The sequence below is a fragment of the Lolium rigidum genome, chromosome 5 (genome assembly GCF_022539505.1).
Source record: "Lolium rigidum isolate FL_2022 chromosome 5, APGP_CSIRO_Lrig_0.1, whole genome shotgun sequence".
Lineage (NCBI taxonomy): Eukaryota > Viridiplantae > Streptophyta > Magnoliopsida > Poales > Poaceae > Lolium > Lolium rigidum.
In genome coordinates this window covers 184668738-184690045 of record NC_061512.1, presented here as the reverse complement: position 1 = coordinate 184690045, position 21308 = coordinate 184668738, and the positions used below count along the sequence as shown (strand labels likewise).

The window sequence follows — 21308 nt, the reverse complement described above, 5'->3', positions numbered from 1 at the left end:
GGCCGCCCGTCCGCCTCCAGGCCGCCTCCCGTCGGCCGCCTCCCATCGCCTGCTCGCCGGCCGTTGCTCCGGCCGCCCGCCCTCCAGGCCGCCCGTCCGCCTCCAGGCCGCCCGCCCTCCGGGCCGCCCGTCCGCCTCCCGGCCGCCTCTCGTCGGCCGCCTCCCGTCGCCCGCTCGCCGGCCGCCGCTCCGGCCGCCCGCCCTCCGGGCCGCCCGTCCGCCTCCAGGCCGCCCGGCCGCCCGTCCTCCAGGCCGCCCGGCCCGATCGATTTGGAGATCGATCTGATCTCCTGATCGGCTCAATCTGAGCTTCGGCTCGGCTCCTGATCGGCTCGATCTGAGCTTCGGCTCGGCTCGGCTCGGCTCCGTCAGTTAGTAAAAAAAAAAAAAAAAAAAAAAAAAAAAAAAAGACAGAGCTATGTCTTCCTCGTCGGGTTATGTTGCGATTCCTCGCTGCCCGGTGACTTTTGATGGCGCGAATTATCCTGATTTCACTGCCTTTATGCGCGTCCACATGCGCGGTCTTCGTCTTTGGGGTGTGCTTTCTGGCGAGGTCCCTTGTTCGTCGCGCCCCGTTGCTCCTACGGCGCCTACTGCACCGACGCCCGTTTCCCTTGCCCCCGATGCTTCTCAGGAGGACAAGGATGCAGCCAAGAGTGCCGCTGATACTGCTCTGGCTGATTATGACCGGAAGGTTGAGGAGTATTCTACTGCTGTTGCGACCTACCGGCTGGATCTGACTGACTACACTCAGTGGATCGATGATGATGCTCGTGCTGCTGCTGTTCTCACTTCCGGTGTTCCGCCTCGCGTATGCTGCCGAGTTCATGAGTCTTCCTACTGCTGCTGCTCGAGTGGGCTTTTCTTCGTCAGCGCTATCAGCCGTCTGGGGATGCTCTTTATCTGTCTGTGGTTCGTCAGGAGCATGATCTTCAGCAGGGTGATTCTACTATTGACGAGTTCTATACTCAGAGTGCTGCTATTTGGCGTCAGCTTGATTCTCTTCGTACAGCTGTGTGTGGCACCTGTCCCTGCTGTCTGACTGTGCGCGCGGATCTGGAGTTTCAGCGCATTTTTGAGTTCTTGTCGCGGCTCCGCACGGAGTTTGAGCCGCGTCGTGCCCAGCTGCTTGCCCGTGGTCGTGTTCCGCTCTCTGAGGTACTCGCTGAGCTGCGCGCGGAGGAGACTCGTCTTCGTGGTGCCGGTCTTCTTGCGGTTCCCTCTCGCACTTGCCGCTCGTGGTCCTCCCGTGCCGTCTCGCTCGTGGTTCTCCTGTGTCGTCCGCTTCGTTGCGGTCTCCAGCACCGCCGTTACTCTCTACTCCGCCGGTCCAGGGCCAGAGTCAGTCTCAGCAGCCTCGTGGTCCTCGTCCTCCCTGCGCCTTCTGTGGCAAGGCTGGCCACGACGTCTCTGGTTGCTGGAGGAGGGACCCCAGCTTACGTCAGCAGTACCTTGATAAGCTTGCTCGTCGGCAGGCTGGTTCTTCGAGCTCGTCCGTCGTTGCGCTCGTCCGATCGGGACATTATCCGTGGTCTTCGTGGTCTGCTCGCTGCTACGGGCTCTTCTTCGCCGGGTACTGCTGGTTCTGTGTCTGGCTCTTCTGGCACCGCGCGACCACCACCTTCTACACAGTCAGGTACGTCATCCCCGTGGTATCTGGATTCTGGAGCTTCTTTTCATATGACTTCTGCGTCTTCTATCCTTTCCGCTCTTCGCTCTCTTATTTCTCCCGTCCGTGTTATCACGGCCGATGGTTCCTCTCTTCCTCGTTTCCGGCCGAGGCACCCTTTCTACTTCATCTTTCTCTCGTTCCCGATGTTTCTCATGTTCCTAGCCTTAAGATGAACCTGTTTTCCGCTAGTCGCCTTATCGATTCCGGTTGTCGCGTCATTCTTGACGCTGATTCTTGTGCTGTTCGGGACCGCCGTACACAGGCCCTGGTTGGAGCTGGCCCTCGCAGCCTTGAGTCCCCGGGCCTCCGGGAGTTAGGACCGGCTTCGCGTTCCTTCCGCCGACACTTCATCCGCCAGCTCTCCTGCAGCTTGTCGCTTCGTCACCGGTTCTTTTCAGCAGGTGGCATCATCGGCCGGGTCACCTTTGTGGCTCCCGTTTATCGTCATTAGTTCGTCGTGGTCTTCCGGGGTCCGTCTCAGGAGATGTGTCTTTACATTCGTGTCGTGGTTGTAGGTTAGGCAAACAGATTCAGCTTCCCTATCCTACCAAGTGCGTCCGTATCTCAGCGACCTTTTGATTTAGTTCATTCCGATGTTTGGGGTCCGGCTCCCTTTGCTTCCAAAGGGGGCCATCGATACTATATTTTGTTTATTGATGACTTTTCCCGGTACACCTGGTTGTTTTTTATGCGCTCTCGCAGTGAGGTGCTTTCTATTTATCGGCGTTTTGTGGCCATGGTTCGTACTCGGTATTCTACTCCCATTCGTGTGTTTCGTGCCGACTCGCGAGAGAGTATATCTCCCGAGCACCTGCGTGGTGTCCTTGCTGAGCAGGGCACGCTTGCCCAGTTCTCGTGTCCCGGCGCTCATGCTCAAAATGGTGTCGCCGAGCGTAAGCATCGTCATATTCTTGAGACTACCCGTGCTATGATGATTGCGTCCTCTCTTCCGCCGCATTTCTGGGCGGACGCTGTCTCTACGTCCACTTATCTTATTAACATTCAGCCTTCTGCTGCTCTTCAAGGTGGCATTCCTCTCGAGCGTCTCTCCGGCAGCTTGCCGGACTACTCGACTCTTCGTTTATTTGGTTGCGTTTGCTATGTTCTTCTCCCTCCTCGCGAACGCACCAAACCGATCGCTCGACTCGTTGAGTGTGTTTTTCTCGGATACGGTGATGAGCATAAGGGCTATCGCTGTTGGGACCCCGTTGGTCGTCGGATGCGCATCTCTCGTGACGTCACGTTTGATGAGACGCGTCCTTTCTATCCTCGTCCCACCTCCGGTACATACCCGGTGGATGATCTCTCTTTTCTTCTCCTTCCCGATGCACCACCCTCTCGTCCCTCCTCGTTTCTCCTCCTGATGCGCCCCTCCAACTCCGGTGCCATCGTCGCCTCCTAGTTCTCCTTCCTCTTCTTCTTCTCGATTCCACTCGGTCCTCCTTCTCCCTTGTCTCCTTTTCCCTTCCACTATTCTCGGCGTTCTACAGTTCCGGACTCTTCGCCTGATGATCCTTCTCCCTCCTCTTCCGATGAGTTGTCTTCTTCTGATGATTCTCCTAGTTCTCCACCTCTTCCGCCTGTTCGTCAGCGTCGTGCTCCTAACCGTTTCTCTCCCGGCCGGCACGGTCTCTCTGTCGTCTCCGAGCCGACTTCTTATCGGGATGCCGAGTGCCATCCCGAATGGCAGCTTGCCATGGCCGAGGAGATCGCTGCGCTTGAGCGCACCGGCACCTGGGATCTTGTTTCTCCTCCTCCCGGTGTTCGTCCTATCACGTGTAAGTGGGTCTATAAAATTAAGACCCGCTCTGATGGATCTCTTGAGCGCTATAAAGCGCGTCTTGTGGCACGTGGCTTTCAGCAGGAGCACGGCCGTGATTATGATGAGACTTTTGCTCCCGTGGCTCATATGACCACCGTGCGTACTCTTCTTGCTATTGCTTCCGTTCGACGCTGGTCCGTCTCTCGGCCTTGATGTTCGAACGCTTTTCTTAATGGCGAGTTGAGTGAGGAGGTTTACATGCAACCTCCTCCTCGGGTATTCTGTTCCCGATGGGATGGTTTGTCGTCTTCGACGTTCTCTTTATGGCCTCGAAACAGGCCCCTCGTGCCTGGTTTGAGCGCTTTGCCTCCGTGGTGACTGCTGCTGGTTTCTCTCCTAGTTTTCATGATCCAGCGCTATTTGTTCACACTTCTCCTCGTGGACGCACTCTTCTCCTTCTCTATGTTGATGATATGATCATTACTGGTGATGATCCTGAGTATATTGCCTTTGTCAAGGCTCGTCTTCGCGATCGGTTTCTTATGACCGATCTTGGTCCTCTTCGCTATTTTCTTGGGATTGAGATTTCCTCCACTTCCGATGGTTTTTATATCTCCCGAGAAAAGTATATTCAGGATCTCCTTACTCGTGCTGCTCTTGTGGATGAGCGCACTCGTTGAGACTCCTATGGAGCTTAATGTTAAGCTTCGTCCTACCGATGGTGATCCTCTTCTCGATCCCACACGCTATCGCCATCTTGTTGGGAGTCTTGTTTATCTTGTCGTCACTCGTCCCGATATCTCTTATCCTGTTCATATTCTGAGTCAGTTTGTCTCAGCTCCTACCACCGTTCACTACAGTCATCTCCTTCGCGTCCTTCGTTATCTCCGTGGCACGATTACTCGTCGCCTTTTCTTTCCTAGTTCCAGTTCTCTCCAGCTCCAGTGCTACTCGGATGCTACTTGGGCGAGTGATCCTACGGATCGTCGTTCACTTTCCGCTTACTCGTGTGTTTCTTGGTGGTTCGCTTGTTGCTTGGAAGACGAAGAAACAGGTAGCGGTTTCCCGTTCGAGTGTTGAGGCTGAGCTGCGGGCTATGGCTTCGTTGATTGCTCGAGGTGACCTGGTTACGGTGGTTGCTTGCAGATTTTGGGGTCTCCGTTACGACACCCACTCCACTTTTGTGTGACAAGACAGGTGCTATCGGTATTGCACGTGATCCGGTCAAGCATGAGCTGACCAAGCATATTGGTGTTGATGCCTTTTATACACGTGCTCGGGTGCATGATCAGGTTGTTGCGCTTCATTATGTGCCTTCAGATTTACGGTTGGCGGATTTCTTTACAAAGGCACGGACTCGCGCGCAACATGACTTCTTACTCTCCAAACTCGGTGTTGTGGATCCACCCCGAGTTTGAGGGGGGTGTTAGAGTAGATATGTGTGTATTATATTTTGCCCATATGTTAGGGGCCCTTTTGCATATTGCACCTGTACATTGTACTATATATTGTGGCCTTTTGGCCCCCAGTAATACAACACAGATTATTCTCCTATCAGTAACCACATGTCTCTCAAGTGCACATCAAGTGTTTGTTGTACAAATGACTGATGATAAATGTCGCACATAATATGATCGTGGGGTCAAATTTCAAAATAGCGTGCTATTGCATTTCGTTGTAGTGTCTTTAAAAACTACCAACGGCTATCGCCGAATTATAGCAGGCTAAGTTCATATAGCAGTTTTGGTAAATAAAGAAAAAATACAAAATTTAGGCAACATATATTTGCATCATGTTAACATAGTCACATGTCACATAAGAGATAAAAATAAGCAGAAGGTCTGGATATAGTTATGTTCACAAATAACCACTTTATCCACATATCATAAAACATGACATTCGAAGGGCCTATTTGATTTAAAGGATTTTGAAAGCATAAGAATTGGAAAAACGCAGGAACATTATGTCATGCCATGTGGAATCCTACGGGAATGAAAAAAAATAATACAGGAATCAGTTGCAGGAATCGTTTGATAGCACCACGGGAAAAAAAAAACACAGGAAAGTTTAATAGAGATTGAGTGCATGTGCTAGTTGTCATAGACATATAGGAAATTTTCCAAGAGATCTGGCCTCATATTAGAAATCCTATGGGATTGTAGTGTAGGAAAGGAATACAAAGGCATTTGGATGGTTCAATCCTTTGAGTCGTGGTACTCCACGGTGGCGATGTACTCATGTACTGAACTTCCAGTAGCGGGACGAGGGTGTCAGCCAGTGGGCACGCCGCTGATGTGAGCGCCGTTGGTGGACGTGGTGGTGCTCGATCTCTCCCTCCCACGTTTGGATTTCCGTTCATGGTGACTGATACCGCGTCGACGAGGCAGTGAGGCACGCCGCCGCTACGGGCGCCGTTTTTGGACCTCATCTGGCCGCGGAGTGCGCCAAGTTCGTTCGCGCTGCCAAGCAGGAACGGTGTGGCGGTGTGCCGGGCATCCGTGAGCGTGTCCGCCGTGGGCTGCAATGCACCACGGCTTGGCCGGCATGAGGCTAGCCGCGAGCGCGACCGCTCGGGCAACGAGACGCGCGCCCAGGCCGTGCCTGCCCATGAGCAGCTCAGACAACAGGGGGTTCTCGCCGAGCTCTGGACATGCACACGGGCCTCGCCGATCCGCCAAGGCAGGCTGCCTCTCTGCCATGCTGCTTGAGCACAACACGCCGGTGCACGACGCCGACCTGCAGCCGCTCAACCTGCCGCTCATCCCGCCATCGACTGCAAGCAACGCCGTGTGCCGCACGCGCCTGTTCCTCACTCCGCCCTGCGCCTGCATCATCGATGCGTACACCCCGGTGCGCCCGCCAGGTTTTGAAGCCTCTCCAGCCCAGCCCACACTACTCTTCACCTCCTCTGATGCCTTCATGCGCATGCCGACGCCGCCTCGCCGCCATCAAGCTCCAGCCAAGGATAATGCCACCTCTGGCGCCCATCTTCGCGGCACCCATCCCGGCCCGCCAGCTAACAGGACGAAGACCCTTACGGGCATGACCATTGGGCGCACCATTGCCTTCTTGCTGAGTCGTGCCAGTGCCCGGGTCAAGGCTCAACGGAAGGTCGCGCCAGTGCTCAAAGCTGCCTAGCCTCTTGCTGACTTCGCTCGGCGTTTCGAGCACCAGGTGCACCCACAGGTCATCACTGCTCTACGCTCGCTGTTCAAACTTGATGATGAAGAGGATGAATCCATTGAAGAAGCGCTCATTGGACAAGGAGGAGTGGCCACGCTGGACCGGGACGCGGAGACTGAAGTTGGCATCCACGGCAGTTGTCTGAACTTGACTGTTTGCAAGTGCTTTTTCAACAAGGGATCACTCCCCTTTCCATTAATTGCTCAACGGAAATACAAGGTATGAGTTTTTGATGCTACAACAATTAAAAGGGAAACAAGAAAAAGGGAATGACAGGAAGAGTTTTTTGGTAGGAAAACCCGCTGCATGACCTCGGCATGGAAAGCCATACTACGGGGCAAAAAGCCTACCCCTAACAACAGAAGGAAACAAAACACATCACAGGGAGAGAAAAGTTCATTACATCATCACAGCCTCACAGACCAAAAGGGAACAAAGTCTAACAACTTTTTGTAACCACTGATTAGCCCTCCGTAATCATCAGCCTAGCAGGAGTTGGAGAAGCCGTGCCATTTGAAGCAGAGCTTGCCCTGAAGCACGCCAAGTCAGACGCTCTTTCCATCAGCTGATCCGCCCCGTCCCTTATCTCCTCCGCCTCCGTATCGTTGTACATACCTGCCCAAAAACGGAGAAACGAACACATGCAAAAAATAGTTACCACAGGGGACCTCACTGTTTTCTTCTCAAAGGTGATCTGGTTTCTTATATTCCAAACCGCGCAGCAAATCGCAGCCAACACAAGCATATGATACTTTTCCACATGAGGGAAGAAAGCATGCAACCATGTTATACTTTGCCAAAGAGTTTTGGGACAGCTATGAGCCTTTTATAGTTTCTAATTAGAACAACCACTTACAAGGGGGTCTTGGTTTCACTCCCTCCCCACCCCGCTATATAAATAAAAGCCGTCACGTCCGAACCGATATAAAATGGAGACGAGAACCTCTTACAAAATAGTTCAAAGAAAGAACAAAAAATAACACAGAAACCCAAATACCGAAGACATAGACACGTGCTCAAAAATTATACATAGCAAAATCATTGTAACACTTTAGCAATACTAACACACCAAAAATTATGTACAAATTAATAAATCGCGATAGCGTATGTAACATTAACAAAAATCCTTAATAAAATGACATTCGTAGGCGATAATGGAGGCAACGTCGTGGCCGATTCAAGCTCGCCGGCCACGAATCAGCCACATCAGAGGTCTATTGGAGCTAGATCGGGTGACCCACAAAGTATTCAAAGTATTCCACTTGTGGACTTCGTCTTCCCCGATCTCCGTTGTGCGAGCGACGACGGCGCCGACCGCCAAGTGATGGAATCGATGGCGAGCGCTGGACAAGCGGAAGCCATGGAGCTCTGTCCCATGGGCGATTTGTGGCGATGGGAGCATGCGGTGGCAGCCGGCTACCAGGGTGTGTGAGTGCGTGCCATGGTGGAGAGTATCAAAGGAGGCTGAGCCCGAGCTCCGCTAGCATGTAGCAGCAGGGTGGCCAGCGATGTCTAGCCACTGGACATCGTTGCGTGTGGACGCGCGTCACTGGATGGAGGTGAGATGCGCGCGCTGGGTCGGGTGAAGGGAGGCAAAGCGCGCCGGGAAGGAGGGAAAGGAACATGGTGGAGCAACGTCGGAGTCGGGCGGGGTCCGGCGTACGGTGGCCTTTGTGCGCGGCGGCAACGCATTGTGTGCTCGGGAAGAGTTAGGAGAGAGGAAGAGCACTTTGTCGATCCAGCACAGAGGAAAAGTCGTGGTAGAAAACGTCTCGCTCGCGCACCGGCTATAGCCACAGCGTGCAGATCAGTAGAGTTTTTCTTTATATTTCATTTCAAACGGTTAATTTATGTTTACATCTTACGTGATACTAGATGAATGCTTGTGCGGTGCCACAATGGATAAGTAAATCCATTGCCATCTTATTTCACGAATGTATTTAGTTTTTACCTCACACCTCTTTGTCACCCTCAAAAAGAGATAATAAATAAATAAATGAATATCAATACTTAAACATTCAAGACATTTCTTATATTTGAAGTCGCAGGGACCCGAAGTAAATTTGATCGCAAAAGGTTGCGACCAATGGTACCAAGCTTCAATGTCTCCTCTAGTGAAATGGAATGGAATGAGCAACCTTGTAATACTCCGATTGATCCATATTACTTGCGTTAATATGAACGGACACATTTTACTTGTAAATACATCCATTTTAATGACAAGTAATATGGATCGGAGGGAGTAGTACACGATATGAATTGACTGTTGGCGGCAGTTCTGGTACTCATTCAAATCTCCTAATATAAAGGGTTGTAGATTATCTTTGCAGCACGTAGATTCAGCCAACAATACCGCTCACGCCCTGCAACGGTGGATGAAAAAAGCAACAACGGCACTGAAGAAAACCCCGGTTTGGACCAATATGTGCAGTCAAAGTTGTGCACAAGAACAATACGTACAGACGATACGCCCCGGCCTGTTTCTGTGGCGACGACCCTGTGCACGCTCGTGTGCTCCGCCTCCTTTCTCCAGCTCGGTTGCTGCTCCAGCGCGTTTCCTTGCAGCCCGATCGGGCCTTGGTCCTCGACGACTCACTGACTCAGTGTTGCCATGTACGTAGGTAGCTCGGTAACTACAACTTCGACGATCAGGGGCGAAGCTCCCCTTAGGGCAAGGCAGGGCGGCCATCCTAACTTGATTTTTGGTGATACATTTAGATGTATATATTTTTTCTGAATATTTTGAGCTGATTCTTAGGATGTGGCGTGCCCCACCCTCCCACACTGGCCCTACATGGAAGCTAAGGAGGAATACCTTATTCTGCATCCACTTTATGTTAGTATTTTTCATCATCATCGAGAACATGCAGGTGAGCAAAGAACTCCCCTCTAGGCTCTCCATCTTCTCCCACTCCATCGTACCACTCCAACAGGTGTGGTGCACCAGTCGATATCCTCTAGGAGGTCCGGACCTCCTGTGATTATCCGACCCATAACGATAATAACCTCCCAGCTGAGGTTAGATCATTTATGGGTGACGACCATGCTCACAAAGAATTCCCCATGGTTCGTATCCTGAACCTCGAAGATATACTCCTTAACGCCGCCTAGGAGGATCAGTCCTGATTGCCCAATGGCAGGGAGCCGGTGCCACACGAACTTGTATCTACTGAGGCCCTCCAACTCGTGCAGCAGGAACGTCTCTTGATAGTTTCGTGTAGGCCCACAATATCCACATTTTCACGTCTCATATATTCCTTTAATTGTTGTTGACGGCCATCCGCCCCAAACTTCCTAGTGTTCCTTAGTACCCAATATATCGATTAAATATTACACATGGGGTAGAAATTCCCACAATATGGTAGAACGAAAATGGCATATGATATACTATCATGCTATTCTAGTCTCTTGTGTTATTCTGCAGTCGCAGTTCTTGGCTTCTCGTCCCTGTATTGAAATTATGGTTTCACCCCTACTGCTCGTGATGGATGAAGGAGAAAGATGTGTAGAAGCGAGATATGCTAGGCGGTGCAGTGGGAGAGGAAGAGAATGTGTAAGGGCCCGTTTGAATTTGTCTGGGACTTGAGTCTTCAAAGAAATCAAGAGGCTAAAGAATCACATACGTAGGAGGCGGGAGATAAGTGAGACTATATAATTTTACATGAACCGAGGAAAATTTGTGATTGCCAAGATAACTCATGTAAGTACAAAATTAGATTTCGTCAACCAATCCCTTGAATATGTAAATATGAGTCAAGCTTTATACAAGTCTAACCAATAAAAGACGCAGATAGAAAGGTTTCCTGATAATACTCATAGGGTGCATATCACAATTTGCAAGAACATACTAACGTTTATCCATCACAATAGTGAGTTCAGCTACTGCTAAAATCAACCCAGATGCTATAGTCTACTTTCTCTGTTCCCCAGAATTCCTTCGCTTCCTCGCCTTGTCCCAATTTGTAAGTCAACATGTCTGTGCTGTAGTTATCGTGATTCAGCGTGGTACCTACATGCCTTGATTTTGGTACGAAGGCTAGTTCACCGTCCCGCTGAACAAGGACAGCGTGGACGGTCTCAGGCCAATCGTTGAACACAGGGAGGAATACCTTATTCTGCATCCACTTGATGTTAGTCTTTTTCATCGTCGTCGAGAAGGTGCCGGTGAACAAAGACCTCCCTTCTAGGCTCTCCATCTTCTCCCACTCCATTGTACGCTCGTTGAGCTTCATGACGTTTACCGGCGTCCCACGGCGCCCGACGAGGACGGCCATGAGCTCGTGCTGGTCGGACTCGACCAAGTAGCTGTAATAGCATTCAAACCCGAAGCCATGTGGCTTCTCGAGAATTTCAAATTTCTCATCGTGACTGCTCTCGTCGTAGACCGCTAGCGCTCCGTCTTGTGCGAGCAGGTAGAGCAAGCCGTTGTGGAGAACCGGGTTACAGGCCGGTGACGCCGGAAACTTTGGACGTTCCGCATCAAACTCCGTGTATTCCCAGTCCCCCCATTCGCCCGCATTGTTTCGGATGCAACGGGCGATCCGCAGCAGACCAAAGGAGGTATCAACACCGAACATGCTTTGCACACCATCGTAAACGACCAGGTCAAACCTCGTACAATTGATCGGTGGCAGCTCGTAGACGTCGCCGGTCAGCAGTTCCGCGGTGAGGATGATGTGCTCCACGCATAGCGTCAGGTGGCGTCCGGTGGCGCAACAGATCTTGGCGCGCGGCGTGTTCAGCGTGTAGGCGATCTCGAAGTTCTTATTGTAGTAGGGGCTGTAGTACCGCACGTTGGTGGTTCCGACATCGGTGGCGTTGAAGAGGAGAGGCGTGATCCACACCGGGTAGAACGGCGACATGGCACACGCAGATTGCCATTGTCGGCACGCCAAGCCGAAGCTTGGGTGGCTCGACCACCGTAGATACTTGAGGATCTGGACCAGTACGTCGACCGGGAGAGAAGACCAATCTCGTTCTTCCAAGGTCGCCGCCTCCATCATCTTCTCGCTCGACACAGCTCAATTCCTTTTGGACTCGGCTGGCCTCGTCGAAAGTTCAAAATCGCGAGCGACCCCTCTCGTGAGTGGTGACGCCCGACCGCTAGTTATTGTCGAGAGTCTCGATGCGTTACAACTTACAAGCTAGGATTACACACATGTACACGGTCCTAACATCATCAAACGTGAACTCGTTCGTTCGTTGGTGGTGCTTAACGCGGAAGGCTACTATATATGCCTCTTCTGAGCAGAACGTATGCCGTGAGTAACCTGTCATAATAAGGAATCTTCTTCCCTAGTTACGGCGGGATTCCTGGTACCAAATATCATCTTCTTATCACGGGATTGACTACAATGCGAATACCGACTATAGGGTCGAACTTATATAAAGCATCAGGATCTAGCCCAAAGTAGTAGCGGCAGCGAGGACGCGCACCCGCAAGTCAAGAACCGCCGTCTCCTTTGATTGAAGGATTCGTTTTGGACAACCCCTGCAAGTCAAGCAAACAGGTACCAAGCGTTCGTTTTATTATTAGAGAAGTAGAGTAGGTCAAGACATCTAGTGTTAGATTGTTTGAATATTTATTAGTTTAGAGGAAACTGTTCAAGTAGCAATATTTTGTAAACGGATGTTAATTTTATGATTTAATTTAACTTAAATCCAGCTGGCTGTAGAAAAGCTTAGCCACAATTGATTTCTCTGCATGACATCGGTTTTAGTGGCTTGCAGGACAGAGAGACGAGGCCGTTAGCTGACTCGCCATGACGATTAGCCAAAACCAAGATGTGAATATGCTGGATCCCAGCACTTCCCCGTTGTTAATGTTTCATTACAATTACAGTGATCCCGAAGGGGAAAGTGATGCTGATTCCACTGCAAGCAGCAACGAGGACGGGTTTGAGGAGAATGCGCAAGGCGATGGTGGAAACCACGAAGACCATGACACAGAGAACAATGATAATGAGAATGAGCCTCTTGCTGGAAGTAACGAGACAGAACAAAAGAGCGGCAGCGACGACAATGATGATGACGATGAGGAGGAGGAGGACGGCAACTACGATGATGGTGAGCCAAATGATACAATGTTTTTCTACAATATAGCAAGACGGAAGTTGCAAAGCAAGAGACTACTAGACGATTTAAAAGGCCACTTTTACTGGATAACACCACAAGGCTGGCTGCTCATGCTGCACCGTGTCTCACATGAAACTTTCTTGTGGAATCCACTCACGAGTCAAAGAGTTAGTCTGCCCTCGGATCAAGAGAAGTTCCTCACAAAGCATGTAACCAGGTGCTTGCTATCGCATAAGCCCACCGACCCGAACTGCGTTGTGCTAGTGGTAAATTGCAGAGACACAGTGTTCTGGTATTGCCATCCTGGAGGAAATCAGTGGTCTAAGCACACGTACCGATCAAGTATGCTCGGTGAAAAACGCGGTAACGTCATTTCAGGAATGATAAGGATTGTAGCAGCTGGAGGCAAATTTTACGCGCATTTCTTTAGATATTTGATTGGTACTATTTTGACACTCGACTTCTGCCCGAATCCGAAGTTTACAACAACTCCTGTAGGTGATATGTCAAATCATGTGTACCCCTGCCATGATTCTTTCCTGATAGAATCTCGTGGGGAGTTATTCAGCTTAACCTTCCACCAACCATGCTTCATTGATATGGTTGTGCATATTGCTGTTCACAAGCTTGATACAGAAGCAAGGGACTGGAAGAAAGTGGAAACGCTTGGCGATAGGGTGTTCTTCGTCAATTTCAGGCACTTTGGCGTATCACTAAGTGCAGAGGAAGTCGGTTTAAAGGGAAACTGTATTTACTTTTTGAGGAATGGTGACAAGGGATTGTATGTTTACAGCATGGAGCGAGGAAGCACCACTTTGTACAATCCCGGTAAAGACTTGCAAGATGACGTGGTGCCTGAAATGTTGATGCCTGTGTCGTCATGACTCCTAGATCTTTTCTTACGTCGAAAGTTCAAAATCGCGAGCGACCCCTCTCGTGAGTTGTGACGCCCGAGCCCGACCGCTAGTTATTGGCGAGAGTCTCGATGCCTTACAACTTACAAGCTAGGATTACACAGGGACACGACTACGTTCAGGTCAGCCTAGATTTAAGTTACAGTCAGGCCACCGAATCTTTCCTTTTCCGTCCGAGTGTATTTTCCCAAAATAGATAGGCACTGGGATTGGTCCCATCGCGCATGAACCAGCGACTTTTCCCCCCTCCCCGACAGATCAACCCCCGACAAAGCAAAATATCTCCTTCCTCCCCCTCCCGTTTCTTCTCCATCGATCCCACCTGCCGCCATGAATAGGGTAGAACCCTAATCAGAACCTCTAGGAAAATTACATCTTACATGTTTATGCGCCAGATATCTGTGCCTGGGCTGAACAGAAGATCTGCTCCAACATAAAAAAGAACATCCCCCTTTTGATCTCCTCGGGAACCGCATCAAATATGTACAAGTAACATCCAGGAGGGGAAAAAGGTACTGCAAACAAAATCTCTGTCTAATTTACCCCTCCCCTCCCTCATAACCTAGATGTTATTATGTGACATTATTCATCTGCTTGTGCTTATCATCACAGGTATATCTACTGGATGTTACTCATTGTAGAATAGATCTACCTTTTTGCTGCAGGGGAAATAACATACAGTAGATGTTCTCGTAGGGAGATGAAAAAGGAAGTTTAACCTGGCATAATAACACCCCGATTAAGCTAACATCCATAGTATTTGTATAGGCAAATCATCATCAGGTTCAAGAAAAATAAAATTGGAGTACCTGCACAAAAAGAACATCTGATTTTTGTTTGCAGAAAGTAAGTAGATAACTTCTCTGCATTAGTAACATCCAAAAGATTTTGGGTTCCACATGATTAAAACGGGGAGGAAACATCTATTACAGTAGCATTAGCATCACATGTGCATGTGTGACCGAGAAAATGTCAAATGACATTTACGAGAGCAATGACTACAAGTTTTTGTTTTTCCCACATGATTTGCAAGATAGCTAAGCGAGGCTTGTTTCTGTAGAAGTAGTGAGATATTCAATGTCGAGATGACATATTTCATGCAAAACAACACCTCTAGAGCTTGTCCTTCTTCTGATTCTTTGATATACAGCAGACCATGAACCTGCATTTCTTTAGGAAAATAGGAGAAGATGTTAGTTCTCTCAAAAATATATGCGTGCAAGTAGTGATGTTGTGATGCAAGTAAAAAAAATTATGTAAGTTCTCTCATAAGTTTTGATTACTTGCAGGCAAGATTCTGTTTGGATAATGCCTAGGGGTTTTGATTTCTGGTTTCGAATTGATCTTAACCAACCACCTGATCAAGGTTTTACTGCTGGTAGCAATGGCAATGAAGTTGACACATCTACTGGGCATCCTACTGGCAACATCCTGAAGAAAATCACCAGTCTTGGCAACATCCTGATGAACCTGGCACTTCTGCTGGTTTCTCAATTGGGCAAGCTGGTGATGCTACTGGGGCGCCTATGACACTTCGGATAGAGGAAAGAACGATCAGGGTTTCAAACTGGTGTAACTCTATCTAGCGACACTACAGGAATGGCTCGCTGCGCCGACGGCCGTGGCGTACGCCGACGGCCAAATGTCGGGGCCGTCGGCGTACGTCCGGTCCATGGCAGCAGCCCACCGAGCCCCTCGGCGTATGAAAACCCTCGGCGTAGAGAGAGCTACGCCGACGGCCACCCTCGGCGTATGCCAGGCCGTCGGCGTACCACAGGCATGTGCTCCGATCCCGCTCCGGCAGGGACGGCTCGGTCACGGCGTCAGTGAGGCGCCGAGGGCCACCCTCGGCATAGGGCATCACCCACCTATGCCGACGGCCACCCTCGGCATACATTTTTTTCTTTTTTTCTTCTCTCTCATTTACTTTATATTATGTTTGTTTTATTTATGTACTAGTATGAATTATGTAAAAATAGTTACTTTTTTAAAGGAAAAAATGGTAGATGGCTCATGTAGATCCCACGAATGACGCTCTTCGTAGACGGGTCGACGGGAGCCAGTAGGCCCAACATCTGCTATCGATGTACATATGTCCTAAAAAAAGAAAAAAAGTCCATTGCTAACCCTAACTCAAACCCTAACCCTAGGGTAGATTTGCGGGGTCCCCGCCCTAGGGTTTCCCTAGATACAAACCACCGGAGCGTCCGAATCGGTGGAAACTCCTGCTACGGCTCATTCGGGGCCTATTTCATTCCAAACCTATGGTTTCCATGTGCATATGTCCTAAACAAAGCAAAGCAAAAAAAAAATCCATTGGTAAACCCTCGCACGGAAAAAGCTATAGGGGTAGATCTACGGGGTCCCCGCCCTAGGGTTTTTCAAGATACAGACCATCGGATCGTCGAAATCGCTGGAAAACTTGCATATGCCCATAACATATGTGTACAAGTGTGATGTAAGGTTTGGCTAACCTTGGATGTACCCGTTGTTGACGATTTCCGCATACATGGGCTAACACTTGGTAAAATCCAAGATCTGTATGTGGAAACTCCCGCCACGGCTCAAATGGAGCCTATTTTATGGTAAAGTATGCCCAACCTATGGTTTCCATGTACATATGTCCTAAATAAACCAAAACAAGTAAAAAATTACATTGGTAAACTCTCGCACGGAGAAAGCTATAGGGGTAGATCTGGGGGTCCCCGCCCTAGGGTTTCCCAAGATACAGATCACCGGAGCGTCAGAATTGTTGGAAAACTTGCATCTGCCCCTAACATATATGTACAAGTGTGATGTAAGGTTTGACTAACCTTGCATGTACCCGGTGTTGACGATTTCCGCATACATGGGCTAGCACTTGGTAAAATCCAGGATCTGTATGTGGAAACTCCCGCCACGGCTCAAACAGAGCCTATTTTATGGTAAAGTATGCCCAACCTATGGTTTCCATGTACATATGTCCTAAACAAACCAAAGCAAGTAAAAAAGTCCATTGGTAAACCCTCACACGGAGAAAGCTACAGGGGTAGATCTGTGGGGTCCCCGCCCTAGGGTTTTTCAAGATACAGACCATCGGAGCGTCGGAATCGCTGGAAAACTTGCATATGCCCATAACATATATGTACAAGTGTGATGTAAGGTTTGGCTAACCTTGGATGTACCCGTTGTTGACGATTTCCGCATACATGGGCTAACACTTGGTAAAATCCAGGATCTGTATGTGGAAACTGCCGCCACGGCTCAAATGGAGCCTATTTTATGGTAAAGTATGCCCAAACTATGGTTTCCATGTACATATGTCCTAAATAAACCAAAACAAGTAAAAAATTACATTGGTAAACTCTCGCACGGAGAAAGCTATAGGGGTAGATCTGGGGGGTCCCCGCCCTAGGGTTTCCCAAGATACAGATCACCGGAGCGTCAGAATTGTTGGAAAACTTGCATCTGCCCCTAACATATATGTACAAGTGTTATGTAAGGTTTGGCTAACCTTGCATGTACCCGGTGTTGACGATTTCCGCATACATGGGCTAGCACTTGGTAAAATCCAGGATCTGTATGTGGAAACTCCCGCCACGGCTCAAACAGAGCCTATTTTATGGTAAAGTATGCCCAACGGCGAGGACAACGGTGACGAAGGTGAAGTGCAGTCGACGCAAGAAGGGCTTGCTCCCAAAACTCCGTTTATTGGCATAATTTTTGACGCCAGAAGGGCTTGCTCCTAGAACCTCGTTTGTTGTACGCAAGATAACATCGTACAATGCTAGGAGTTGTGCTGGTGCTGGTGGGTTGTTTGAGATTTTCCCAGTGCAGGGCTCTATCTTTGGTTATGGCAGGCGGACCTATGTGGTTGTTGTTGATTTTGAAAATACCATGTGCAACTGCCAATGCTGCAAATTTGACAGGGATGGCATTCTATGTTGTCATGTATTGAAAGTAATGCATTATATATGTGCAGTAAAGGAAATCCATGAGCACTACATCCTGCCTAGGTGGTCATATGTGTCACTTGGCATTGGAGGTTATCTAAACTAGATGTTACTGAAAATATAGATGTTTACTACTTTACTTGGATGTCGTGATAGCATATTAAGAAACATCTGAAAATCCAGTTCAACTAAAACTGAATGTGATGGGACTACAATTTAAAATCCAGGGACATCTAAAATTAGCCAGCATGATTTACATCAAAAAAAAAAAAAAAATCCAACGGCGTCTAAATTTGCCAGCATGATTTGCATTAAAAAACACACATGTGAAAACACCACCCACCCCCACACGGATCTGTAAGTTCCTAGTAAGAAAAGGACTGGGATGTTGCGCACAACGAACACACCTGCTAGGGGGGCGCGAATCAGATGCGGGGATGTTCTTCCTGAACCGAAATATGTCGTAGCCTCCACGAGGATGACGCCCCTCTGGGTGGTGGATGTTACCGAGAGTCCCAGATTCGCCCGACGAACACGAGAAGGTGGCCGGCGACTAGACGACGACAACGGCGACGAGAAGAGGAGCCCGGTGGCGAAGAATGCGGCCTAAAAAACGAGGTCAAATCGTGGATGCGGCGAAGGGGATCGGAGATGGGGAGAGACGAACCGAGTGTATAATCTGTCTACGACCCTCCGCAGATGCACTCGACTCCGGCGGGTAGACCTGGCGAATCGTCTCCCGCGGCGGCGACGATACCGTCGCCAGAGCGGATGCAGGCGAGGAGGGCGAAGCGAGGGGGAGAGGAAATGGGAAACATCTCTGATTTTGAGATGACAACTCTCGGGTATGGGTACCAAGGAATAACACACTGCGCCGTGGCCCGTGTCTGGTCGCGCGCCGCTTCACCCTCATCACCCCCGCGGACCGTCAGATTCCGATCGCGTGGCCACGAAGAACGACCTGGAGGACTCTTATAATCAGGTCAGCTTATAGATAGACTAGACGGGCAGCGCGCTTCGCCGCGCCGGCTACCAGTCGTGCTTCTCTGCCTCTCTCTTGCGTGTTGCATCTGTGTGTACCCACCTTGCCGGAGGTGAGGCGACAAACCTTAGGGTGTAGGTTCACAGTTGTTGCCATCCCTAGTGAGGTGTCGTCTCTACCAGCTGCGTCGTCCCCATCTCTAGTGTGATCTCGGCCTCACATTTGCGAGGGAAGCCGCGACGTTGCCAGCGAAGTTGAGGTAGCGACTTAGGGTTTCGACTGGTGGTACGGGGACCTCGCCGGAGATGGATAAGAAGAGAAGTTTAGACAGAGGTGGAAGGCGGTGGACCGACGGAGCCAGCTGCTCAGGTAGGGTGTTGTGGCGAGGCGATGGACCGGCAGAGGCAATAGACGGTCAGGATGGCACCGACGGCGTGAGAATGGCTCCGACGGTAATGGTGGAGCAGGTTGGGAGTTAGACGATAGGGAGATGATGGCTTGGCACATGTATGCGCAGCTGCGAGCGGCGACAAATAGGACCCACCCAGAAATTTTCCGATCGACGTAAAATCAATGCGTGGCTTAGTGGGCTGCATCAACTGGAGCCCAACAATCAGTCTGTTAGGCTGGACGATAATAACACCAAATTTTAGAAATGTTGCTATAATCAGCCTGAAGACCATTAGGCTAGCCAGCTTGCACGTATGAATTCACACAAAGTTTGTACACCCGCCTTTTCCCCCATTGCTGTACAGCTAAAAAAAATAGCACTACGTCTGAACGATTAAATTTCATTCAGCTAAGAAAGAACAAAGGAACAACCTACTTATATCATATTAAAGAAAATTTCTCCCTTGGAAGATCTTAGGTCCGAGAGCACTAAGAGCATCACTAAGGGTTTGAAGACCGGAGCGTAGATTAGTGCCCTCAAACCAACCCTCAATACACAACAAAATATTGTGTTTTGAGGATTGGTTTGAGGGCACTGAACTGCGCCGGCTGTTTTTAGCCTTCAAAATCACAATTTCTCGGCCCTCAAACCAGTTTGAGGGTTGCAAGTATGAGGGCAGTGCTAGTGATGCTCTAAAAGTGCCAATGCATAGTTCAGCATCAATCTTCTCTAAAACGGCATGAGAAACTCTCTAGCGACACCATTTATAGCAACCAATTTACATTTATTGAAAGCATAAGCTATGCTAGTATAGTCAAGCGCATCCATAATCGGCACCAGAGGTGATAAGAAGATGAGAGAAAAAAAACCAGTTCTACACCGACTATATGGATCAACTGAAGCCGTTGATCGCCTTCTCACCGGCTGGGTGGGCGTCTGGGCGACCTGGTACATGCCCTCGACAGGTTCCGCCGTTGTCGCCTGTAGGCATCACGACACACACACAAAAGGGACAGCTGAACATACAGCCATCTCATGTGGGCATAGTCGACGCTAGGCATGCATTCCCTGCAGCAGCAAGTGTGCTGCCTTAGATGTAAGCAGCTGTGAAAAGCTACTCTGAATCCATTCTAGAAACGGCAAAATACAAACCTCATTTACCTGCATCTTGTTTTGCAGTACTTCGCGTACCCGAGCTTTCCTTCTGAAACATACATCAACGACTATGAAACTGCTGTACTATATCTGCAAAATACGATATGGAAAGTGACTGCAACAATATATTACACAAAAGGGCGCACAGAAAGTCACACATACAGAGACCATACATCAACTTCCACACAAGGCAACGCTACCCTGACTACAGAACAGCAACATCATACCTCACGCGGCTAGCCACTCGTTTTAAACGACACACCAACACACATGCCATAGCCGACCATCGTCCCCAAAACATATCTGCATCCTGCCTTAGGCCGGCTGAATCCAACACGCCTACAAAACAAACCGACACCGGTGCAGAGAAGCGCACCAATAGTCTCCCACGAAAATCACCACCTGAACAAATCTATTGGCATACAACATCGAATACCTACAAACGCAAAACACTGACATTCAGGAACGGAAAAACAGGTGCATTGACGGCAAAGAACTATCCGAGCAATGATAAAACACATGCCATACCTCCTAGTTCATGTTGCCCAGTCCTGGGCCATTGTCGTCCCTCGCTAGGTTGATCAGCTCCCTAGCCAGCTCTTCCATACGTCCAGGTAACATACTACCATGGCCTGCCTCTTTAACCTTAGAAAGGGGAATTACTGTCGTCGTAATGAAGGAATATGGACGAAAGTTTTTCTATCACTTTATTCAGCGACTCGGCGGCCATGTGATCGCTCTCCCAAGCTCAATGCGCCATCAAAGTCACACTTCCAGCAATGCGATGCAGCTCAGCGAACTGGCAGCAGGCCACATTGCAGATGCGATAGTTTATATCATCTACATTATAACCAGTTTCCAGCATTCCTGGATTAGCTATACCCAAGCTTTCCCAGGCCTCTACCTCTGACCATCGAGGCCTTCCCTAAGTTTTCCTAAGCCTCAACCAGTAAGGATTTTCTCTAGCAGGCAGATCATATCTAACCCATGCTATCATCTTGTCTGAATCTGGCTTATGCTTGTATAGCCCTTTGTTGTACACGCGCAGGTCATATCACGTGCCACAACCATCCGAGATAGACGAATCGCCTAAATAAAGGAAAAAAGCTTGAGTAATTTTCTTGGATAAAGCAACAGTTTAAATTCATCTCGCCAAATTGAATTCTGAGGTACTACGTTTTTATGTATCAATGCACAGTTTCCTTATAAATGTAAGTTACATTAGCATTAGATCCCAAAGGC

General features: G+C 49.4%; 1 long non-coding RNA gene across 1 annotated transcript; it reads right to left on the bottom strand.

Annotated features, from left to right (window-relative positions):
- Positions 1-14406: 14406 nt before the first annotated feature.
- Positions 14407-18341, bottom strand: LOC124658263. The gene is made up of 3 exons (XR_006989097.1): positions 18206-18341; positions 17946-18144; positions 14407-14776 (listed from the first exon to the last, which is right to left on the bottom strand). It is a non-coding gene; the product is annotated as an uncharacterized LOC124658263 (long non-coding RNA).
- Between the last annotated feature and the right edge of the window lie 2967 nt (positions 18342-21308).